At 42.3% G+C, this 26,138-nt stretch overlaps 1 long non-coding RNA gene across 1 annotated transcript; it reads left to right on the top strand.

The window, feature by feature from the left end:
- The first annotated feature begins 2,067 nt into the window (after positions 1 to 2,067).
- On the top strand, positions 2,068 to 5,650 carry LOC146786044 (uncharacterized). Its single transcript, XR_014970545.1, has 2 exons — positions 2,068 to 2,203; positions 5,412 to 5,650. It is a non-coding gene; the product is annotated as an uncharacterized LOC146786044 (long non-coding RNA).
- Positions 5,651 to 26,138: the final 20,488 nt, after the last annotated feature.

Raw genomic sequence — 26,138 nt, forward strand, 5'->3', positions numbered from 1 at the left:
GCACGCACGCACTTTACCCTGGGACACAGGGAAAGTGCGCAGAGACCAAACAATCACCATACCCAGTCACCAATAAAAAGCCAAAAAGTCCAGGGGTGAACCTGCCAGAAGGGCCAAGTCCAACAGTGACCATCTATGTGTTACAGCTACAATCCATCAAAACTGTCCCTGAACATTTCATTTGCACATTAATTCCTAAATTGAAGTGATGCTTGGCACCCAAGTGTTACATTTGTGCCTCTTCATTTCTACCCACATCTGACCTTCTCTGTGCCATGACCTACATTTGACACTGGGAAGCACAATCAGAAGACTACCTGATGGTTTTCCACCATGTGCACATATGTGTTGTCCTATGTACATACATGCGATGACAAGGGGATTTGAGTGCTCACATACAACAGCACAGACCGGTGTGAGAGACAACTCATGAAAAGAGAGTAAACATCGACCCTTGCAAATATTGACTTGATGTTGTATTTATTGTAATGATTTGAATTATTTTAATCTATAAACTCATTCATTCATTTATTCACACTGGCATTCGAAGTTGAGGAGTTGCCATACTGAATGAGGTGAAAGTGCATAGACTGTTTTGTTGTATGCACCTGTGGTCACTGTTTTAAATTTGCATACACCTACAGATGTGATGTGCATTTAGCAAGGTTGATGTTAAATTCTTCTAGTGACTCATCTCATTTCTTTTTTAGGATATGGCTGGAAGCTAACATTTTCTGTGATCCAAATGCTCTGCTTTTTTGAGTGAAACTATTTTTATGATTTCTAAAAAATACAACCAGATCTACATAATTTAATTGTTTACTGTCACCAATGATTTAAATCTGTCATGACCCACGGCGGTCACGTAAGCACTGTTAACGATACATAATGACAAAGCCAATGACTGGAAAAGTGATGCAATGGAGACGTTGATCTATCTAGTCAACTAAGCAACACACTACTGTGGTACACATTATCCTCAGTGAGTTGGTTCGGCCTTGAAACGTGCAAGGACTACTCAGTTTAATTTGAAAAACCAGCCTACCTCCATCACCCCATACACTGAAGTGGGAATGGAGTCTTGTATATATTACACATTCAAGAGCACTGAAAAGTGTGCTGTGTTTCCTGACCGGAGTGGTATCACTGTTATGTTATGTTATGTTAATCTCCATTTATAACGCACACGGATACTCGAAAGTGTCCCGGCGTGGAATCCAAATAAAGGAGACAGAGGGGCGCCGACCAGGCTAGATGGTTATCACTGTCTCACTGGACTGTGGCATACTATAATTCTGGTAACAACAGATTGCAAGTGGAAGGGACATTATTGCATGCTGATGGCCAAAGATAGTTCGGGTGTGGGTACTGAAAATGCAGTTTCAAGTACTATGTAGGAGCTGAAGGGTAGAGGAGCACCCCAACACTACGAAAGGGGGTGGTTTGTGCAACAGGGAATCAGTAACCCTAGATGTCTGCCTCATACGTGCTTAATATCTAACTGAAATTGAAAAAAAACTGTCTGTGTGAACTTTTTTTGTAAAGAATTAATGGAAAGTCCTTTTTTAGAGAAACTAAAACATTTTGGTACTCACGTTTCTGAATGCATTCCAGTCTATATGTTGCAATCTGACAGTGCTGTAGGCCTTCACTAAACTACCTAAGAAGTCTATGATTGATCATATTACTAGCACTGGCAGTCAAGTGGTTGAGTGTTATATTTGTCACAGTTCTGCTAAGGCACAGCAGGATAGACCCTGGACTGAAGAAACAAAGATCCCTTGGCTCCAGGGCTGTGACCCACTAGGCCCAGTCTGCCCAGTGGACCCCCACATGCAGTGACATCACAAGGTGTCAATGGACCACTCTGTATTGGTTCAGTATATGACTTCAAATTAAATCAGGTCTCCTAATTACATCAGCAGGGCGATGACAATTAAATTAGCTGTCTGACCTAAATAAGCTTCAATAAAGAGCAAATGTTCAATAGCACTGCATTGTAATGTGTATAGCAAGAACTGTCATTTACAAAAAGTCGAAGCAATTTGTTTTGGTTTTCTTTTTCAAGGTGATGCAGCAAGACCACAGACATCTGCCTCCGCTGCATTGTACACTCTGTCTGAGGATACAAGATCCCAAGCCTTCACTGGGAAAAGCACTGATGGGAAAGACCCCTGTGGCCAGTGTCATATCCACTTATGGGGTGATATATAGAAAAGGACTCTAAACATCTGTTGGCTAATCGTAATGTTATCATATAACATCCAAGTTGTGTTATCTTGCTGGGTCTACCTTAATTTAAAAAAAATGATGTGGATTATAGATAAATTCATTACTGAATAAAAATATCGGGATCTAGTCACAAACTGCATTTCGAAGTAGTACAATAGAACTAAAAAACAAAGTACACAATGCTATTCACAAACCTACTTACGGTGTTTCCGTCTCTCCTTTCTTTCTTTTTCTTTGAGGAGATCTCCACCCTGAGTCTTGGGGAATACTTACTATTAAATGGAGGGGAATAGGGAAGAGATTGGGGAGGGACATCCATGCACCAACAAGAGAGTAAGCCCATTGATTTTCACAAACTGCACTTCTAACTTTACTACAGCCAAAAGGAGACCCAAAACAGTAGTAAAAGGAAACACAAAAAGTGATGGATAGAGTACTTGAATTAATCTCAGGCACTGGTAATTACTCCGGACCACATCCCAATCCATTGTTAATTCACACACCATGTTACCTCAATTTGGACTCATCTATATGCAAATCAGTCTTGATCCTGCTGCAATCTGACCAGTCCAGTTCACACTGCCGAGCCAGGTCCTCCCTCAACCAGAACACAAGCAACCCAGGACTGGTTTCGCCCTAGTTATGGGCTTATCATGCTGGCACTGCTTGTTTCCAGTAACACAGTGTGCACGGGACACATGTCTGGGCATTTCCGTCCCACTTAGGGCGATACACTAAAATACACAAAAAAGTAAATGGATGGAATGTGCGAATTAATTTCAGGCACTGGTATTTATTCGGGCCACATCCCAAAACATCATTATTTTGCACCCCATTTCACCTCAGATTGGACCCAGCTATATGCAAAATCAATCTTGACCCTGCTCCAATCAGAACAGTCAAGCCAAACTGCCAAACTGGTCCTCCCCAACCCAGGACAGTTTTTACCCTGGTTATGGACTCATCAGCTGGGTACAGGTTGGTTCCAGTGACATAGTGTGCATAGGGCCCACGTCTGATCATACTCGTCCCACTTAGGGTGACACACTAAAGTACACAAAACAGTGATGGATTGCATACCTGAATTAATCTTAGCCACTGGTAATTACCCTAGACCGGATCCCAAGCCATCATTATTTCACACACCATGTCACCTCAGTTTGGACCCATCCAAATGCAAATCAGTATTGACCCTGCTCCAATCGGAACAGTCCAGCCTGAACTGCCAAGCCAGGTCCTCTCTCAACCAGAACCCAAGTAACCCAGGACCAGTTTTGCCCTAGTTATGGGCTCATCAGGTGGGTGCAGCTTGGTTCCGGTGACACAGTGTGCACAGGACCCACGTTACCTGTCCCACTTAGGGTGACACACTGAAGTATTACTATTATTAAGGCATGGATTCAATTTGAGAATTTCTCCAGATTGCAAAGCAGAAATGGAGGCAGGGATGGAGTCCTACGTGTAGCATAAGGTCTCCATCCTTGAATTTATATTCACAGAAAGGCAACTTGTATTTTTAATGTAGCCATATTTTTAATGCAGCGCCTTCCCCTAAAAGCTATAGTAACTGCATTAAATAAAATGATTGCATTTTGTGATTTGCATTAGGGGGATCACTGACTTCTCCCACCAATGATGACAACCCAAATTCACAATGTAAAAGCTGCACCTAACAGAGAGCTTCTATTTTGCCAAAGGAATATCCTTCACTTTCAAGTGGCGTATCAGAGATCCATGGTGTGAGATCAGCTTGGCGGTAGCAAGCCACAGACACAACTATTGTAATTGGAAAGATGTGGAGAACGCCCTTTTCATGCCCCCTCCACTTTCAGAATTGCAATATAATATTGCTGAAGTGCAAAGTACCTTTTGTACATTGGTGTTTTGCAGCCACAAGGCCTGTGATTTTGCAAACTGCATGTTTCCCAACCACAAAACCATTTTGCACTTCAGTTTCTCTTTACCTCATGTGCCCACAATGGCTGGGTCCTCTGTGGGTTTGACATTACATCATGACAGGCATATCCTTTGGGTGATGATAATCAAGAGAAAGAATCACTTTGATGTCTGTATTCTGCGACATGACTGGCGTGCTTTGAAGGAAAAATTTATACTACACTATTAGCACCTTTAACAACCAATGATCGCACACTGAACCATGGCGGCTGCAACCAAAACAAAGTGGTGTCGTAGGGGGATAATATATGTAAAAAAGGTCTTACCTGCCGGAGTGCAGCGTCTTCTGGGATCGTGTATAGTGCACAGGTGCCCAGAGTCCCCACCCAGTCCAGACTCTGCTCTCATGCTATTACTCAGTATGAGAGAAGTGCCAGGATTGGTCTGAGCGGGCTGGACTGATGATTGCTCTGAGACAGGGAGCCTGTACCTCTTCTCCCACCCAGCTTTTTTTTCAAATTTTGATTTGTATTGTTTGTTGTTTTTACTTAGTTGTTGTTTTTATACTTCATAAATACTTTGCACGTTGCCCTAAGTTTAGCCTGTCTGCACTGTGCCTTAGCTACCACAGAGGTGAGCTCAGACCAGTTTAGTGACTTGAACGGTTCACCCTAACGAAGTTTGTGATTATTCCTTGAAGTGGTCCATCGTCAACCCCAAATAATAATAAAAAATGTTACGCTGTGATTGTTAACCCCTTCCACGCGGGGGTAATTCTCCCGTGGCGCGGGGGGGCAGCGGCGGTGGCGCTGTGCTCGTGACGAGTTGAACTTGTCATGAGGCACAGTGGAGCTGTGCTCATGACGAGCTGAGCTCGCCACGACCCCGCCCACTGATTGATTCTCCCGCACAGGCGGGGAATCAACCGCACGTGGGTAGGCCGCGACAGTTATGACGAGCCCAGCTCGTCATAAGCACAGCTCCACTGTGCCTCATGACGAGCTGGGCTCGTCATGAGCGTCGAAGAGGTTAAACAAAGAGAGCCTTTTGTTTTCACTACAGAATTAACATAGTTCTAACCTAGAGTTAGCAGATCCCATGGGGTCCGCAACACCTACCCAGGCATACACTACTGTTTAGGAAATGTAATATTAGCAGATTAAAAAAGAATATATGCATAAAAAAGCAAAATGTAAAGCTGAACATTTTAAAACGCTCTGTAAATGTGAAGGAATTGAAACTGGAGTCCAAAAACTAAGATGGTGTCCTTTGCTTATTCGTAGGAACACCACCAGAACAGCAGATAGAATCTAATACGGACAATTAGTGGCCCCTTTTGAAGCACTGGAATGGATGGACAAAGCCTACATTAGGAACAAAAAAGACAAAGTCATCTTCTAGAGACTAGCATATCAATTTAGAAATAAAATAACATTCTGAAAAGTTCCAACCTTTCCATAATTATTTAATCTTCTATTTGTTGTGTATTGTTTGTGAATTAAATTAAATATTTCACAATTTGTATAGTTGTTTGATGTGAACTTGTTTCTGTATTTAGAGTATTGCTCTCATGTTCATAACGTAGAAATTGCTTTGGCAGGATCCCCTGTTTCCATTAATAAGTCTTTGGAGTCTACAGGACTCAAAGGGTTAAAAACTGCTGGCCCACAGATTTTCATCAATTCTGCTTTTCAGGTTTTTAATTTGTTTTAACCTTCTTACATCTATTGATTCTTCAAAAGGTGCAATCTCTGGGGGGAACCGCTTGACCTGACAATGCCGGAAAACTGACAAACATTATGCCATTACACATAAAGCGAGAAGCTGTCCAACATGATGCAAGACATGCCCCAGAAACCTCAAACCAAATGTGCTGCATGTCATTATGTTTAAAAGGAATCTTGTGAAGACTAAAACCACACAATCCCAAGTGTCTCTCTCACTCTCTCTCTCTCTCTCTCTCTCCCTCTGCAAGCATTGAAAAAGTCAATTCAGTATGACATTTCATTATTAAATAAGCAATTTAGCAAGGGAAAAATAGAAAATGCAATTTAAATGAAAAGAGTGTTGGTATTGTGGTGGGGTGTGGTGTTGACTAGATCTTCTAATTCACACAGTTTTGATGAGATTTTGAGACACGGGCAAACCGGGCAGAGGGGTGATGGTGCAATGCCTTCGGCCAACACTGCGATACCAAAGAGGATGATGGACGGAGCGTTTGAGCAAATCAAACACTCACCCCCAGTCAACTGATCTGGGTTTAATCCATCATCATTCTTTAGCTCACTCCACCACCCCAGTTCAGACATGGCCATATGCACATCAGTCTGACCCTGTGCCTCATGGGAACAGTCCAGCCCGAACCGCCAAGCCATGTCTTCCCTGGACCGGAAATAAGCATCCTGGGACTGGTTTCGGGTTCATAACCCTCATCAGCCAGGCTATCTTGAATCCAGTGGCAAAGTGAGCAAGGGACCCACGTCTGGGCATACCCTGCCAACTTAGGTCGAACAAAGCGATACCAAAGGGGAGAAACAGTCCAGCCCGAACTGCCAAGCCATGTCGGCCAACACTGGGCAGCTGGTAAACATTTGGAACCCTGTAATCCAGTCTCAGCCCATTGAGGAAAACAAAAGTCTTCCAGTTAGAGGAGTTGGGTTTACGGGGCTCTGCTTTGCACTCAGTGCTGGAGTTGGGTCTGTACTACTTTTGCCCATGAATGACAGCTCCATTGTCAAGATATTCTATGCATTTGTGATGGACTGAAGGGCACTTCTGACATGTGCCGAACATGCCATTTGGACATGGGAGCTCTCAGATTCTGTAAGGAATTGGGAAGAGCCACACAAGCGCCCTACTCGCTAACAAAAAATCTGAGCTCACATGTCCAAAGGAGCAACCAGCCAATCACACTGCTTGTTGTTCTTCATAAACAAATCCTTGGCCATTCACCATGCAAATAACTGTAAGTGCATGGTGATTGGTGGAACACTGCTGGACCTTTGCTGTCAGTTGCAAATCTCTGTATCAGGGACCTGCTGAGAGACAGAATATGTGGTGAAACTGAACTGGAGGAGACATACAAAGACAAAATTTGCTAAGTATATATGTTGCATATAGGTGTGTTTGTGTATTTGTGTTGTTGCAAGCACGTGTGTGACTCTATGTGCGTGTACTGTTTGTGTGTTAGTGTATTACTAGTGGCCATCCCTCCACTGCATTAAAGTAGGGAATCATCTATGACATATTGGTAGCCGGGCCGGCTATATAGTAGGCTTCCTTGGTGCATTGTGTTACCCTAGTCATTAATATGGTCATGGTACGGTCAAATTTATTTTCATCGTTTTTTATATCATGAACATGACCCTTGCAGGTATCAGAGTGCTTTACACATTTACAGAGAGTAGAGCACTCATAACAATAATATCAAATTCAAACAAAAATGCAGGAGAGGTTAGTACACAGAACATGGAGGGTATGCTTTACCATGATCAGAGAGCAGTGAAGACAAACTAATTAAAACAGAATATCATAGTCCAGATAGTGTTGAGAAGAGGGAGGGTAAGGTCGGTACTGATAAGAAGAAAGTACTAGGTAGCCAGTAAAGAAAAGTCATGTGTGTGACAGAGGCAAACAAAATCTTGGGATCTATGGAAGCAATGTGTTCATAAGGAGAACTTGTTATGGTAAAGGTATCACTGGCCATCCAAACAGTGGACCTCATTTGGCATCTATCTGGTGAAGAACTAAAGAATTAACCTGGTATTTTCTGGTCTAATGGGACCTTATTGAAATGCTGTGTGTTTGCTTTGCATTATTGTGGCCACTCCTGGAATAGTGGTGATCCTTGCATAAGTTGCCCTAACTTGGAAAACTTTGGCCTTTGGCCTGTGGCCTAGGAAGGGCACAATATTGATTCTAACAAAAACAGATAATGTGGTAAAGGGTCCTAGGGATGTTTATAGACCAAAATCGGATTACTTCTCCTGAAAATACTATATAAAACACCAAATCCGATAGTCTGTTTAGTTGAACAGAGAACCAGACAGACTCATAGCATGAATAGTTACACAAAGAAATAATAAACCAAAGTATCCAGACCCTCGCGAAAAATAGGATTTCTATCAATTAACAGAGTGGTCAGTGTCATCTTTTGGATATCCTTCCTGCCATCCACTAGTACCTCTTAATCATAGAGGAAAACTATGTGGGTTTAGGTTTCGATCAGGTCAAAAGAAAGGAAACAGCAGGGAGACTAGCTCTCAAATAACCACAACCATTCAGTGATAAACTTTAGTGCAGTGCCTGCACGTGAGATTAAAAAAGGATTTAGAAGTGAAAACACACTTTAATTGAACATATCTCCTGTAATCCTTATTAAAAATAGTGCAGAAGCAGCTAGAAAGTATATGCTGTGTCACAAAACGGTTGACATGTTTCAGCCCTATCTACTAATTGTCATGGGCTTTCTTCAGGTCCTACATGAAATTTAAATTGCTACTGCATTATGAATGAAGTGAAAAAGTGATACAGATTTAATTCAATACAGCCTTACGACTTGCGTTCCTCTGTACAAACAGGATACAGTTGAAACCTATAACAAAAAAAAAAATATATATATATATACAATATAGTACTCAAAATGAAACAGTGAGTCGTGTTCCAAAACAACTTCAAAAACGGTTATATGGGCCGTTAAGTATAATCGCAAACACTCATGCTTATGTGATATATATAGCAAAAAAATGTATTTGCTCACCCGTTTTGTACGACGATAGGACCTCACCTCACCCGGCAACAGCTCAGGTCAGCCCCGCTCTGGGCAAAAAACAAAACAACAGAAATAATAAGGAGAGGAAAACAGAAGAGTATAACTATCAACCTGTCCCTCATATTATTTCTAAAAAGATTATTTACACTTTGTTGCAATTGCCCTTGCACTTTCCATTGATAAAACTGAAGTATGAATTAAAAAATTCGAGTTAAAAAAATCCTTGATCATGGCTCTATCTAGAGTCAATGGAGGCATCAGCTTATTCTTTTATTGAAAGACCTGATGCCTTTTGTCAATATCATTGTCCAGTATGTAGATGTTTAAATTCTCTCTATTTCTCTAAATGTGTTTTATGTATCTTTATTTTAATGGTGAAGATATGTTGTTATCTAATGCCCTAAGTTGCCTAAAGTACTGCAAGTGCATCTCTATATCCTTGCTCCCTTGGGACCTTCGTGCTTAGCTTGCCTTTGAAACGAATTGAACTCGATAGGTTATGTAAATATTGAATGCATTTTTTTTTTTAAAGAAAGTACTTCAAGCTACACTTTATATCACCCCGTGTGCATCGGTATGAAAAAATAAAATAAAAACCGAGATGGGCGGTGAGCACAATCTTGCGGGGAGCAGTTCAGAAAACCCATAAGTTATATAGCGGTCGCATTAACTCCAGGCACCCCTGAACTCCTAAGCGCAAAGCAAAGAGTGAGTACGGTCTTCCTAACTCGATACCTCGAGGTGCATGTGCAAAGCCTTCGAAGCAAAAAAGCCGGTCCTTACCTATCCGTCGGTGCCTCAAGCTCGGACTGAGCTGAATAGTGGAGGTGACCACTCTGGTAATTGATGGAAATCCTATTTTTCGCGACGGTCTGGTTACTTTGGTTAATTATTTCTGTGTAGGACTCTTCATGTTATAAGTCTGTCTGGTTTTCTGTTCAACTAAACAGACTATCGAATATTGATTCTGACATGAGGGAACCTTTCTATGCCTGGTGTGAGCATCCTTGGCATTATTGTTTACATCCTTGACAAAACCCTAGCTTTAGCAAAATACTGCTGACATATTCAGGTCATCTTTGGTATGAGGGTGCTCCTGACCGTTGGCTCTCCTTGGCCTGTTTCAAACATTAAAAGTGTCATTCTGGCTATTCATGGCAACATGGTGGTCATGCGTTGGCTCATTTCAGTTACAGTAAAGGAGACCAAACATAACAATACTTTTAGGAAATTAAGAGATTATGTTTAGAAGAATTGTTTTTAAGTAATCTGAATAATTAAAATGGAGTTTGGGAGCCCAGCACATGTATTTGTATACACACACACATCTATGTGTTTATAATATATATTACATAACAGGTAACTGTGTAATATGGTCCAATATTATCAGGGCATTCTGGTGAAATCATAAACAAACAGGCCAAAGGCAGAGTGGTCTTTATATTATACCAGGTCTGTGAGACGGCAATATCAGAGCATATTATACATTAAACCAAATATGTATATTGTACATTACATGTTAATTTTGAGGAAGTTAGCTTGAAACAGGTGTTTTCTTCTAAATGCAGGTAATGATGGAAACTGATTCGAATTAGAAAGTTTGTGTTTTTTTACCTTTCATGAATAAAATGTTAATAAAACAATTGGTAATGATAAAGGTCAGTGGATTCAGGCGATTCTGTAAGGTTCATATTAGATTACTGTAACTCCTTGTATTTAGCACTCCCAAAGTATGCAATACATAACTTACAGATTATTGAAACTATGGCTGCAAAAGCTTTTCTGAACTTACCTCAAAGGACACTGGTTTCCAAACGTCTTACCTGATCACATTGGTTACCAATTGACAAAATAATCAAATTTAAAGTTCTTATGATTTATCATAAAGCCATCTGTGGTCCCTATCCTAAATGTATTAGGCCTCTGATTTAAGCCCATGTTCCATCTTAAAAATAGTATTCTAGTCCACATGCCTCATAACCACTCTTTGAATTGAGAGGGTAAGACGAGTAGGTCACTCCTTCTCTTATGCAGCTCCACAGATGTGAAACTACTAATTATTTGGTTTTTAGAAACTCACTCTTCAGAGCCTGTAGATCACTCTCCTCCGTCTTACTTTTCTGGCAGTCCTAATACTCCAACATTGACCAGCAATTTCTTGATTTTTAAGCCTGATCCAATGTACGAAGACTATTAGGACTACATATCAGCCCCTATTGACAGAAAACTCTTTTTCCAGCTTTGGGTGGGTACGTTACCAACCAATCATTTTACTAAAACCTGGAAAGAATGTTCCGATAGCAAATGTGTTTTCTGCCAAAGTATGGATGACACAATTTCCCACATTATGTTTGTATGCCCCGCTTATCGACTTCCTAGGCATAGACGGCTAAAGCCAATATGTTTGAATATGGGCACTAGGCTAAGCAAAACGGCACTTCGAATATTAACTATGAGTACTCAGGAAAATATTGTGATTGCTGTAGCAAAATTTTTAAGCTGGTCATGGAAAATTCGTCACAAGGCAGTATCTAAGAAATAAAAAAACAGGCGCCAGCGGATTACATATTCTATGTTGCATATACTAATATATCAATGGGTTATTCATAAAACCATCCGGTCTAAGCAGAGATCCCTTTGACATAGTGATAAAACCCAGAAATTGAAGTATTAATGAAGGATAGTTCCCTACGGGACAGAGGCAAGATGGCCGCGGACAGGCTGGACTGAGTAGTCGCTGGTGACCTCTCCCATCGATAGCAGGAAAACAGTGATGGCTGATGACGCGCTGGTTATCATAACTTAGAACCCCTGATGGCTCTGACCTGCAGTTGGTACACAAATCTACAGCCGCTGGTCGGACCTTCAACTATAGTACCTAAACTATCTTAGTTGGTCCGGCTGAAGGAAGGCTTAGTGAGATTCTGGAACGCCTGTTGGAGTACCTGCTGTGCCCTGAAATTACGTTATACGCAGGCCTGCAAAATGACTCCGCGCCCTGCTAAAGTTGTTAAACTGAAGGAGAAAGTAAAGGATCAAGTACATCCCGGCAAAAATCCCCCCTTGAAAGAGACAAACGAAGTGACGGCGGCGGTTACAAAGGAGTTGGGGGCGATACGAAAGACAACGGCTTCGCAGCGATCCAAGAACACTGAGACACAGAGGACAGAGAAGATCACCACTTTGGTAAGGAAACAGAGGCTGGTAAACCACGATGAGGGGACAGAAAAGATGGCTAGAGCGGATAAACTTAAGGTGAAGGGCAGGGAGACCCCCCTCAGACAGCCTACCTTATCGGAAGTATTTTCTGCGCAACCTGTGGCACCAGACGCTCGGCGAAGCGAAACAGACAGAAGCGGCGGTCTTGGCATTCATGGAAGCGTCCTCGAGGACGCGCGAGGCACGTCAAGCACAGACGCTCTCGTTGCTCAGCAACAGCAGTCCCAGCAATCGAACAACATCACCGGGGCCCAGGAGCAGGCTGCGATTCAGACAGGCACTGTCTCGGCCTACACACATACCGAGCATACCGATGAGCTCCAAGCAGGTAGTACAATTTCGCAGGAAAAGCGGAGTGTGGATGCAGAAATGATGGAGGTAATTATGATGCTCGAGTCAGAGTTAAGAGCTCCTAAAGCCCCCCAAACAGTTGAAAAGGCCAAGGGATCTTTGCTCACGGGTGGAAATTCTAAAAACCTGGCAATAGGGGCAGGACGGCTTGATCATAAGGAGGCTGAGATAATGGAAAAAAAGTGATCTCGGTGAAGGTGAAGGGGAGAGATTTTTCTCCCTCAATGAAGACTCAGACTCTCTCTCAATACAACCTAGCGAGGAGATAACAGAAGATGAGGAAGAGGAGGAGGTGGAGGGAGCTGAGGAGGTTTCAATATCTGACTCTAGCTCTTCTGGGGGGGAGAGTGGTTTAGCTACAGGTAACGACTCGACCTTGAGGAAGAGACAGGTAAAGTCCAAACTAAGTGGTCATCACGCTGGTTCATTGGGAGGCATAGAGAAAGGATTGCTGTGGGATTATTCAGGAACCTCCCAGATATATCAGGAGAATGAAATCACTGGCTCACCGAGACAGAATGCTCCATTTGACACCCTGCTCAATATGCTGAAACAGATGCAAGCAGAAGCTAGGGTTGTTAGCCGGAAAGCAAGGCAAGACGCAAGGAAAATACAATCCTCATTGAGGAAAACTAATAAACTTTACGAGGATTTGGTCGGCAGAGTTACGGAGGTGGAGGAGCGCACAAGTAAGCTCGAAGATGACCTTGGAAATTGACAGACTTTTAAAACAGATCAAGTAAAGCTTACAGAAGATTTACAATGGAAAATGGAGGATTTTGAAAACCACCAACGGCGTAATAATGTTCGAATTTTGGGTGTGGCTGAAGGGGTTGAAGGGCAGGACATAATGCGGTTTGTTGTTAATTTATTTAGAGGAGCTTTCCCGGAGTCTCAGTGGCAGTGGGACAGGGAAATTCAGAGAGCGCATAGGTTTCCCTTTACACTCAAAAAGGGTCATGGGGTAGATGGTGGAAGTAAGACATCTTTCCCGCGAGCCATCTTAGTCTATCTCGGAAATTTCCTCCTTAGACAGGAAATCATTGTGAAGGCTAGACCTAACAACAAAAGATCATTTGAAGGCATCTCCTTCTTTGCCAGACCGGATCTCTGCCATGTGACGGTTGAACGGAGATGGAGGCTGAGGCAGTTGATCTCAAATTTTCAGGCGCTAGGCTCTGAGGCTTATCTTTTGTTCCCTGCCAAATTGAAAGTAATCACTCAGGGAAGAGTCAGGATGTTTTTCTCTGAGATCAAAGCCCAGCAATTTATGGATGATCTGAAAAAAGTATGAAAAAGTATGACTCACAGAGAGGATATGTATATCTATTGCAAATCAGGGGGATAGAAACCTTTTTTTTTTTTTTTTTTTAGTTTTAGGTGGCATTAGCTAAATTTAGCATAAGATTTGAGAAGAAGATGGGAGAGGGATGCGACTATAGCAGCCCGGAACCGGCTACGTATAGGTCTCATTTACCTATTTGCCTGTATAGTGGAGGGTGGGGGGGGTCCTAGGGAAGGGAGGGGGAAGGGATAGGGTGGGGGGGGTCCACCTTGGGTTAAAAAAATCGGTGTTTTTTCTGGTTCGATAGTGCACATTTTAATGCACATTCTTATTTTTTCTTTTTTTCTGTGTGATTCTTGGTATGTGCAAATTAGTTGGTACAGACGGTATCAAAGGAATCTAGCTCATTGTAGTGTTCTGATGCTTATTTTCTGGCTGACCAGATGTAGGAACCCCGCTGATCCCCTGTAATGCCTTGTAAGATTGCTTCAATTAATGTATGTGGCCTGAATAATCCTGGGAAGAGAGTGAAAGTAGCAGGGCTGCTGAGGGCCTTGAAATTGGATCTGGTTTGCCTCCAAGAAACCCATATTGAAGCAACACAGATTTACCTTTTAAAACAACTTGGTTTTGATGTATTAGCAGCAACCAAACAAGGGACTAGAACTAGGGGGGTAGCTATACTAGGGACAAAAAGCGAGTTGGTGGTGCATCGAAAAAGTGAGGACCAATGGGGGAGATGGGTGATTGTGGACTTGAGCATAAAAGGGGTACGGATTACATTAGTCACAATATATGGCTCCACAGAAGATGATCCAGATGTTTGGCAGTTTATGGATTTGGAACTGGCGCAGTGGCCAGAACCCATTATATGTTGTGGAGATTCCAATATTCATGATCCAAGGAGTACCTTTACAGAATCCAGGGGGAGTTACCTAGGGAGGAAGAGGAAGACATTCAGAGCCCTGGTTAGCATGGTTCAACACAACTCCCTTGTTGATCCATGGATAAAGTTACATCCCTTTATAGACGGTAGTACCTACTTTTCGGCTCCGCACAAAATTCTGGTTAGGCTGGATTATTTTTTAATTTCTAATTCCTTAATTTCTCACTCAAAAATAGAGAAACAGCCTAGAATTGTTTCAGATCATAGCCCTCTAGTTTTAACATTAAATTCTACACATATAAATGTTATGAAGTCTCAGTGGACTTTTGAGCGGACACTCCTAAAGGATAGGGCCTATCAGAAGCACATGGAATCCTGGATAAAGTTTTATTGGGATGTTAACAGAAACACGGCCCCCCCTGGTGTGGTTTGGGATTGTTTTAAAGCAGGGGTTAGAGGAGAAACGTTGAGTTACGTACTGGCTAAGCAAAAAAGGGAAAGGAAACATTTGGAGGATATAAGGCTTGGTTTGCTGGCAGCAGAAGAAAATCTTGCTAGAGCTATAATTCTGGGTCTTCCACTTGAGCCCTATTTAGTTAGCATAACTGCCCTTAAAGGAGATGCCACGGAGGGCATCAGTGTGAAAGCCGCTGAAAAGTACCTGGTGCACAAACAAGACTCCTACGAGCTGAGTGAGAGAGTTGGACCTATACTCGCTGTCAGAACTAGGCAGCGTATAGCCACGGCTGATATTAAAGAAATTTATGATAGTCAGGGCAATCTAGTCACAGATCCTGATCTTATCCGGGAAGTGTTTCGGAAGTTTTATGCCAAACTTTATACTCGGGATGAGGGGAGAAGCTTCACAGAGGAAGAGGTGGAGCGGTATCTTAGGGACACTCTAGCTCCCTCCCTGTCCTCACAGGATAAAGAGGGGCTGGATGCTCCTTTTTATCTAGATGAGTTTAAGGGAGCTATCGGGAGCTTGCCCTCAGGGAAAGCGGCAGGACCAGACCAAATCCCGGTGGAATTTTATAAATTATTTCAAAACATTTTAATCGTAGATATGTTTAATGTTATGCTACATACACAGAGGGGGGGCTCTCCCCCGGAGTCCTGGGGGGCGGCAGATATTATAGTTATCCCCAAAAAAGGAAAACCTCCGACACTCCCGGGCTCATATAGACCTATCACCCTCATGAACTCTGACATAAAACTTTATTCTAAAATGCTGGCAATGAGGCTTGCAGGTAACATAGAGCAACTTGTAAGTCCTTCACAGCACGGTTTTATACCAGGCAAGGGAACTACTCAGCATATTAGGACGGTCATTACAATGTTTGATGTCGCTGGGTCCCTGGGTGACCCTGCCACAGCTTTGCTGTTAGATGCTGAAAAGGCTTTCGATAGGGTTGCCTGGGGATTCCTTTGGGCAGTTCTGAGGTGGAGTGGTATTGGAGATGGCTTCGTAACAGCTATTCGAGCTTTATATGACGGTCCGACAGCTAAAATTAGAGTAAATAGAGGGCACTCGGATGCAGTAGCAATATCTAGGGGAACGAGACAGGGTTGTCCCTCATCCCCCCTGCTATTTGTGCTATTTTTGGAGCCTTTCTTACGAAGATTGGAAAGAAATAGAGAGATTTCCCCAATGGTCTCAAATGGTTGTGCAATTAAAATGTTGGCGTATGCAGACGACGTTGCCATACTCACCTCGAATCCGGATTTGGCTATTATAGAGGTCGAAAGGGAAGCTAGCATGTTTGGGCAAATTTCGGGTTACAGCTTGAATAGATCTAAGACCCAGATAGTCAGGAATAAATACATCTCTTGTATCGATTCTAGGGTCGCTACTTCTGCTACTTATTTAGGTATAGTAATAGCTGCAAATTTGGATACTCTCGTTGAGATTAATATAACCCCTCTGCTTGATAAAGTTAAAACGGATTTGGATAGAATTAATAATTTACATCTTTCTTTAGTAGGCTGCACCAATGTTCTAAAAATGAGTATTCTACCAAAGTTTCTTTACTTATTCAAAGCGATCCCGTTAACTTTTGAAGCCAAGTGGTTTAATATATTGGAGGGTATCCTCAATAAGTTCTATGGGCCCATGGGAAAACTCGTAGGGCTTACAGATTTATGTCTTTACCGAGAGACAGAGGGGGCTGGGGAGCCCCGGATTTTAGATTATATTACTTGGCCACCGCCCTCCAGTATATGCAGGGCTTAATCGGAGGAGGGGGGATACTACAGAAAACTGCTTTCTTATCTACAGATGTCTATGCAATTGTGTTGGGAGAAGAGGTAGAAAATTGCTTTTTATATTATACTGATCTTGGGCATTTCAGAAGAAAGCAGTTCAGGACTCTCAACGCGGCCATAAATGTATGGAAGGCTTTTCTGAGGAAGACGGGACTTGGTAGATATAATAGATATGTTAAATTATACAATAATAAGTCGTTCCCTTCAGAGATTTTCTCAGATACAGTTATGGCCGCATGGAACCAAAAAGGAATCAACCAAATTGGGGATTTAAGAGATGATGTGGGTGTGGTACTGTTTGATGTACTGGTAAATAAATATGATTTAAATAGGAGAGATTTTTTTAAGCATCTACAAGTGAGAAGCTTCTTGGGTGATAAACGGGGCGGCTCAGCAGGTTATAAGGTTGATGACTTTCTGGAGACTTTAATTAAGGGCGGTTTTCACACTATTAGGTCAGCGTATGCGCTACTAGTTAAATCTAAAGTGGATGACCTGGACAAACATAGGCGTAAGTGGGCTGAGAAGCTTGGTGGAGAAATAGAGGACTTTCAGGAGTCGCTGGAAATGGGTGGGGACATCTTATGCTCAGCTCCTCTACAATCCCAGCATTATAAAACCCTATTCTCATTATATCATACGCCTGCTAGAATTGCTAAATGGGGGGGTACAACTGGGATAAGCTGCCCTCGATGCAGTGCCTTCGACGCAGATATAGTTCACATGTTTGCCACCTGCCCGCAACTATATACCTTAATTGGGGTTATAGAAGTTTTTCTGGATAGGGCTTTAGGGTTACAGATCTCCCTATCCCCCTCGCGGATTTTGCTCTGAATAGGACACGATGGAAGTAGTAATGTAGAGAGGGAGTTTGTCTTTATGGCAATGGCAGTGTATAGACTAATCTTAGCCAGGGCTTGGTTAGATAAATCCCCTCCGCCCATGCGACTATGGCTAGCAAATTTAATTGCAACATTTAATCTGGAAAAATCTATATATGCAAAAAAAGGCAGAGCAGGGAGAGTTCTGGGTATAAGAATTTGGGAGCCTCTCGCGAGGTGGAGGGAGGGGATAGGATAAGTGGGTAACACTTGAATTAGGGTTCGGTCAGGCTTGTTTAGTTGGAATATATGTTATATAAAATGTTATATAAAATGTGTAAAAAGGATTACGATGTGTTAATGAGCAAATGAATGTATTAAATGTGCATCGATGAAAGTATAAAATAAAAATATAAAAAAAAAGAAGGATAGTTCCCCTTCATATTTAAAAAAATAAATAAAAAAACACAAAAACAAATTTCAGTTTTTAATATATTATTGAAATTAGTGTATATGATGTTTTTATGCAAATTCTTACAAATTGTTTATCTGTTAATGTGATGGTGTCATGATTGTATTTTGTATGACTGTAATTTGCAATTTGTATGGTATTATATGTTTGTGTCTTTTATGATCGTTTGATCGAAATAAAGACTAAATTGAAATTGAAGTAACTCCTTGTATTTAGCACTCCCAAAGTATGCAATACACAAATTACAGATTATTGAAACTATGGCTGCAAGAGTTTTTCTGAACTTACTTCAAAGGACACTGGTTTCCAAACATCTTACCTGATCACATTGGTTACCAATTGACAAAATAATCAAATTTAAAGTTCTTACGATTTGTCATAAAGCCATCTGTGGTCCCTATCCTAAATGTGTTAGGCCTCTGATTTAAGCCCATGTTCCATCTTAAAAATAGTATTCTAGTCCACATGCCTCATAACCACTCTTTGAATTGAGAGGGTAAGACGAGTAGGTCACTCCTTCTCTTATGCAGCTCCACAGATGTGAAACTAATAATTATTTGGTTTTTAGAGACACACTCTTCAGAGCCTGCAGATCACTCTCCTCCATCTTACTTTTCTGGCAGTCTCACAAACCACTGTGTACAAGCTGCTTCTCGTCCTCCCTGGACAGTCACACCTCCTGCATATTAGAAGACTCCTTCCTCTCTTAGGAGGTTGCTTTCTACATCCTTCAGGTCGGAAGGATAGCTTCTTCCTTTGAGGCAAGGCTTCAGAAGATGTTCTCTCTCATCAGGTAGACATCAGTTTTAGTTGCTAAGCAATCCTATATTGAGCACGCACTTCTTGCGTAGACAAGGGATGTAGAAGTTCTGTCTGTCATTTTAGAACCAGGTTGGCACAGCTCTTCTTTCAAGTGTCTATTCCCTGCTTTTTCAGACACAGCCTCTGTGCAGAGTGATGCTCCTCACCGCCGGGTAGTTTTCAGCCTTGAGCACCCACAACAAAGGCACAAACAGGTGTGATGTTTCCGCTCAAGTCAATGACCAGATGTACAGGGTAGTGATCAGTGAAGAAACAAAAGTCTGCCCTCACCTAAAGGCAACCAGTTTGCCTTAACAACAGGGACACCAGTAACACCCTTCACCTCCAACATCTACCAAATGGCAATGCTACAGGAAGACTGATCAACAGCTTCTCTCAGGAAAAGAGTGACAGACCTAATTGAATTTCTAAAGGAACCTTGTTTCTTCTGCCCCCCACTTCAGTGTCTAGGTCTCCTCCCCACAGCTTCAGGAATTTGAGCAATACACTTCCACTGTCTGGGAAAACATCCCTCTTCTGTCTCCTTCACAGGAACATGTCCAAAATGGAAACCTTAGACCTCAATCACTCTGCCTCACTCATAGCTACAGTGCATGTACCACTAATACATTTGGGATGCTCCAGGAAGACTTCTGAGGTCAGCATCCCAGCTCCTTGCCCGTATACCTTGTGTTCGCCTCCAAATAATGGGGGGCAGGTCTCTTGCTTTTAGAGCTGCCACAGCCTGGAACTCCCTTCCTTATTCTTTGCATAGCATTCAGGATCTGGGTCAATTTAAAAAGCAGCTCAAAACATTCCTGTTTTAATCAAATTATTCCTTTCAGCACCTCAAGGCTCGCGCCGGGACACTCCCTTGAGTATCTGTGCGGGTTATAAACTCCAGTAACATAACATAACATGGCATAGACTTACAACATTATACAATTGGGCTAGAAGGTCCCCACTGCGATGATATGGGGCAAAAAGATCTGGTCGCAACTGTGGAGTCACAAAACTTACAGCCACCACCGCTCAATGCTAAACTTACTCCAGCGACATCAGTCCACAGTCAGTCAATGAGGGCACTTTTGGTCCACTCCTCCAGGTCACTGGAGAGGTCCATATCCTCATTGTTGTCAAAGGACAGGTCGAGGTCTCTGCACACACACTAGATCAGTGCAAGGCTAAGGCCAATAGTCAAACACGATAATAGCAGATGCTCACAGTTGAGCACTCAGGGCAGGGGAACACAACTGTACACCATGCAAGGGACTTTCCTGTCCCAACAGGACATATGTAGTGCAATGCAGTGGCGTTCAATATAGAAAGGTCAACTGGTTATATGTCAGTCCCTCATTACTCCATCACATGCATGTTAAGCGATTATTAAAGTCCAATCTTGCTGAAGAGGGCATTTGTCTGCAGAATGAGCACTACCCTGACACATTTAAATGCATTTCTAACAAGGTGAAATTAGTTATTCCTTCTTTGTAAAAAAAAAAAAGGTTTGGTTTGAATGTTCATGTAAATTCGTGTCACACAACAGTGTTCTCAACATAGCAGTTATTTGAAGAAGGTGCTGGGGCACAGAACACATTTTATTTCTGATTTAATGTCTGGTGCCTTCTTTTTTACAGTGTCTCCTAGAGAGGCACTTACATTGTAAACATTTTAATGTAAATATCTGCTCTACAGAGTTGATTCTTCATGAAAAGCAGATGTTTCTAGAGGCCATTAGTGTAAGTGTAGATTCAACTGAAAGTTGAAGATAAGTGCTAATAACTAACAGGGGTAAGATGAATAAAGAAGCACACCTTGTAATACAAGAGGTTTGTACATGTATGCTGGTGGTCTGCTGAGTACAGCATTATATGTTTTACGCAAAATATTTGTGGAAGTAAGGAAAGGGCTTTCCTGCGCTTCCACAATAGGCAAAATATTTATTTTCCGATTAATCGTATTTAGGTGGCATTTCGCGAACATATATGATTTTCTTTCTTAAGGAACCATTACATTTTGGTTACTGTTGGTATCTCGTTTAAATACATGTACGCTAAAATGACAAACCAGCAAGATTATACTACCATAAAAAGGTGCCTATTAGGGGGGAGGGCATTTTGCCTTTTCATGCCACATAATTTAGTCAACCCTGCTGCATAAATTGTTGCCTCATTTCCATATAATACTAGTCGCTTTGATCATGAAACGTTGTGTATTTGGGACCAAGCCACAAGATAGAAAATATTAAAATTGTTCAGCAAGCCTATCATTCCTGCAGCACCAGTGCATCTGTTTTACTACTAAAGTCATCAGCGCTCTCAGACACTACCCATGTTCACAGAATAAGAAGGAGAGAAACTGTGCCAGGCTGCACTGCAGTGCCACCGCTCTGGGCTCCAACACCACCACTGCTAACAAGGCACATTAGCTCCCAGGCTAGGGCTTATCATAACAGGAGCAAAAAGAACAATTGATAAACAGAATGCTGAACAATGTCAAATATTCACCCCAGTGCAGAGATCTGGGATAAACCCATCGTTTTTTGCTCCCCATGCCATTCCAGTTTAGACCCAGTCATATGCAAATCAGTCTTGACCCTGCTCCCCATGGGAATAGTCCAGCCCGAACTCCCAGGTCAGGTTCTCCCTGGACTGGAAACAAGCATGCTAGGACTGGTTTCAGGCTTTCAGCCCTCATCAGCCAGGATAGCTTGATTCCAGTAGCATGGAGAGCACGGGACCCACATCTGGGCATACCTGTCCCAGTCACAGTGACAAATATAAAAAGAACAATTGCTCGACAGAATACTGAACAATGTCAAACATTCACCCCAGTACAGAGATCTGGTCCTGTCTTGTACACTCAGGAACCACAACCAAGCACTGACGCTGTCTATGCTAGGCACCAGCACCATATTTATTATGGAACAATTTGCAATGAGATGTACTGGCTGAGGAGGTGGTGCATCTTACGCCTACAATGCACTTCAGGGAGAGATATGTAGTCCTACTACGCTTTTGGAGTCCTATAAGTTTTAGGGTGCTATATTTGTTAATTATGGCTGTCACTGAAAGTCACTAGTGTGAATGCCACATTCTGAATCTGGTTATTTGCAGCTATAAAGTAGCAATAGTGGGAAACAATGGTTGTTTCCCACTGCTTCTGCATTGTAAAGGAATTTCAGGCTTCTCTGACGGTGTCCTCAGAGAGCCTGTCAGTTCTGTGCTTGCTCTCTGCTCCACTAGAGAGCAGAGTCCACAACTTTGTAAGGGGCGGGAAGCAGCTGCGGCCCGTGAAGGTAAGAGTGGTGGGGCAGAGTGGCCCAGTGGGGGGATCTCGACGGACGATGACAAGTGAAAATCAATTATTTATTATTTTTTCCTCATCATCGTCCGTCGAAATTCCCCCCTATCCCCCCACAGGACCCTACTGCTCTTACCTACATGGACCGCAGCTGGCGGGAAGGTGAGTGTGGGGGACAGGACATAGTTCTCCAGGTGAAAAGCTTTTTCGAGCTCTTGTACGATTTTGAGATTTTATATATTTGAGTGGAGAGGGGGAGGGGATGGTATGGGTGGCAGGACACCACTGATGTAGAGGTGGTAAATGCAGATGGTAGTGAGGGTATGTGGGAGGACACTTTTCACTATCTGGGGAAAGGTTATGCAGAGGGGGAAAGAATTGCTGAATTTGGTGTGGGAGGATTGCAGGATGCATGGTATATTTTTTGGAGGGAGGAGGCATGATGGCCTGGGGATGGTGTAGTTGGGTGGCAGGACAGCAGATGTTGCAAGAGGCAATATCGACTGTTTTATTGCTTTCCCTAACTCATCTACTTCTGCCTAGCTCTTGAAAACAGAAACAAATGATCTGGGTGGACAATTCATAACATAAAATTGTAGATGGGTAACACTGAATAACAAAGATCATTTTCATCTTGGAGTGGCCAATAAGTTCTCCCCATTGACTGTGATGGTATTGTCCTCCATTCCTGCTGTGGTTTGTGCCTTACCATAAATCCTCTCCTGCAGGGTCAGTAGTAAAGCTTTAGAAAATTAGTGTTTTTTAGTAGTTCCCAAAGCACGTTCAGGGATACTTTTTAAGTATAACCGATGACCAAGCTAGATATTCCATGTAGGTTTGTTTGTATGCAGATTTATTTTATTAGAATACATTTATAATCTGACATGATTTGATCCTCATAGACCTATGCAGGAGACTCCTGAGCTACAGTAAAATACCCCAGTAGTATTCTTGGCTTACTCCTACATTCCAGGAGCAAGCCAAGAGTAAGTCAGGAATACTCCTGGCTTGTTCATCGAATTCACTAGTCATCTCGAAGCGCTACACATGCAAATCACACCTACTCCTACCACTATGTACATCAGACGGGCTCAAAGAGCTCTTCCTGCTGCTTCTGGTGTGTTATGAGCACTTGCACAAATGAAAGCAACTGGTGTGCACGCGCCAGAGGGCCTAGGGCCACCAAGCAGTGTATGACAGAGAGACTGAGTGCCCTCAGATGTTCTAAGCACTGGTGCGGGACAGTAAGCAAAGGCATAATCGTCTTTATTGGCCTTTATATTTTCTTGATTTTTTTATTAAAGTTGCGGAAAAATCAATTCTAATAACTGAATCTGCCGCTGTACGCGTTCCAAGTAAATGAAGCTAATATTTTAGAAAATAGGTTTCCCTGATCCATGGAGAGAGACAAAACATGGACACGCTGGCCATCCTAATAGGAAGCATTTCAAGCATACCATGTTCAGCAACATTCACAAAGACTTAAATAATGAGAGTAAACCCGTATCTCAGGTCAAAAGAAGTCTCTGGGCCTTATTCACAAAGAAAGTGCTAGGGTGGGTGTGACTTACTCCTTTAGGGGCATATTATCCAGACAGGCAATAAAATTATCGCCTTCACATCTAACATGGGCTTCAATTGGAATTCCATAGAGCATATTATCAAGCCATTTATCGCCGCTTTAGCGGCAGTTTCTGCCGCTAAAGCGGCGATAATTTTATCGCCTGTCTTGATAATATGCCCCTAAGTACTCCTGCTTTCCTCCAGGCTTAACAGTAGAATCTAGGACAAAGGTACTCACAAAGATTTTCCCTGGGGCAAAATATTTGGCCAGTGATGTGACCGAGGGCTGCATTAATGTCAGCCAAGGTGGCAGGCGGGGGGTTGCTGGAGGGGATTAGTGGTATGGTGGGTGTATTGGAAGCAAAGCATATACATCTAATGGCCTAATTGAATAGTGTGAAACCAGAAAACCTGGGATTAATCACAGCTTCCCCTCTATAAACAAATGTGTGATCCTATGCAATTGTTTTCTTTCATTTTCTTTATTATCAAATATATGCAGACATCAAAATACATGATTTCAGGTTTTGTGCTGTACAACCCCTTCTTCTATGCTTGATTTAATAAACTATAATATTTTCCATGTATAATAGAAACCCAGGCCACCCACAGAGTGCACATAACAACTGACTTGGCTCTTGGTTCTCTTCTGGCATTGTTGTCAGGGTGGTGGGAGAGGTGTAAGAATGAAAGCTTCTAAATTCATGTTTGAAAACCATCACTTAAAAAAAAACTTCTCAATACACTGATATAATCTGATGTACTCAGGTGAAACGGTTCTGCATGTTAATGAAATACACATTTTGAATCTTAAAGAGAATTCATCATATTTTTTCAATTTTGCTGCAAGATATGTTTAAAAATCAAAGTGTTCCTATCTTCAAGCCGCAAAAGACACCCTAGTTACTTCCTAGTAAAGGTCAGGGGGGGCATACTTTGAGTATCACTCACTAGGAGAAGCCAGGGATACTACAAGACCAAGCCAAAGCAAAGTCTGCGATTTGGCACTCTGGGTTTGTCTGTCGTAGTCGATGGGGGTTGGGGACCCCGGTGATGGAGCGCGGTTTCGTAAAGAAGAAACTTGCTTGGATGCAATCCTCTCAAATAACGTCTAACACTTTAATCAATTTGTCTTGTAAATATTAATATTGCATTACACAAAATATATTGTATCTAGGGGAGGCTTTCATATGTGTATTACTAACGAGTAACCCGAGTGTCTTAAAATGGCCGACAAAATGCGGGAATTTCACTGCGCATGTGTCTACTGCATCTACGTAGTATGATGTATTCTATGCTTGGAGGGAAACTTTTGCAACTGCGCAATAGCGTTTAAAATGGCCGATTGAAACTCACATGTTAATGCACATGCTACTGCTTAAACTAAACCTTGCAAGTTTTACTAGTTGCTAATGCGAAAGATTATTATAAGTAAATAGGATTAGTGTAGTAATAAGTGGTATACAGTGAATTCATTTATTTTCGTATTCTAACATGTCTTTCTCTGACTTTATTATTAGTTCATATTTGGGCCTCGGAGGGTGACGGAAATCCCTACCCCACCCCAGTGCGCACGCGCACTAAACCCTGCCCGGAACCATGATGACACCGTTGAAACCCAGCCAAGGACAAGCTGGGCAGAATCTCATGGGAACTTAACTCATCGACCCGGACAAGAGCAACAATTATTACAAAGTGTATAAATTGTATTGATCATAATATGAAATGTGGGTGGGAATAAAGCTTTGGGAAAGCAATTAATTAAGAGGCAGAAACATAGAACAAAGAGCCTAATGTAAAATATTACATTTAGCATGGTGTGATGAACTCACCTCCTTGCTCTGTCCAATCAGAAGTATGGGGAAAACACGATATTGAAACATTTGGGGGTGGTACACGAACACAGAACAGTATAATAGAGGTAAGTTAGTTAGTTAGAGGGCTGGAGGAATCCGATCCGACACGTATGCTGCCACAGACGCTGTCTGAGACGCTGTCTCTGACCTTGCCAGAGACCCTGCTCGAGAGACTGAAATACTGATCTATGATCCAATCATCTAGAAGGGGAATTGCGGAAGAAAGATCGAGGAGAGTAGTGTCAGAGAGGGTACGACGCTGGCGTTGCACTTAGAAGAGGTCACCTTCCCGGTTCTGAACCTGTCTGATCCTCTGTTTTCTACCTGTCCGGTGGATTCCATCTGGCCCATCTTCAAGGAGTTGGTTCCTCTATCACCTCTAGGTAAATATAATACTGTGGAATCTGTCTTTGTTCC

Source organism: Triturus cristatus, chromosome 11, assembly GCF_964204655.1.
Source record: "Triturus cristatus chromosome 11, aTriCri1.1, whole genome shotgun sequence".
Classification (NCBI taxonomy): Eukaryota; Metazoa; Chordata; class Amphibia; order Caudata; family Salamandridae; genus Triturus; species Triturus cristatus.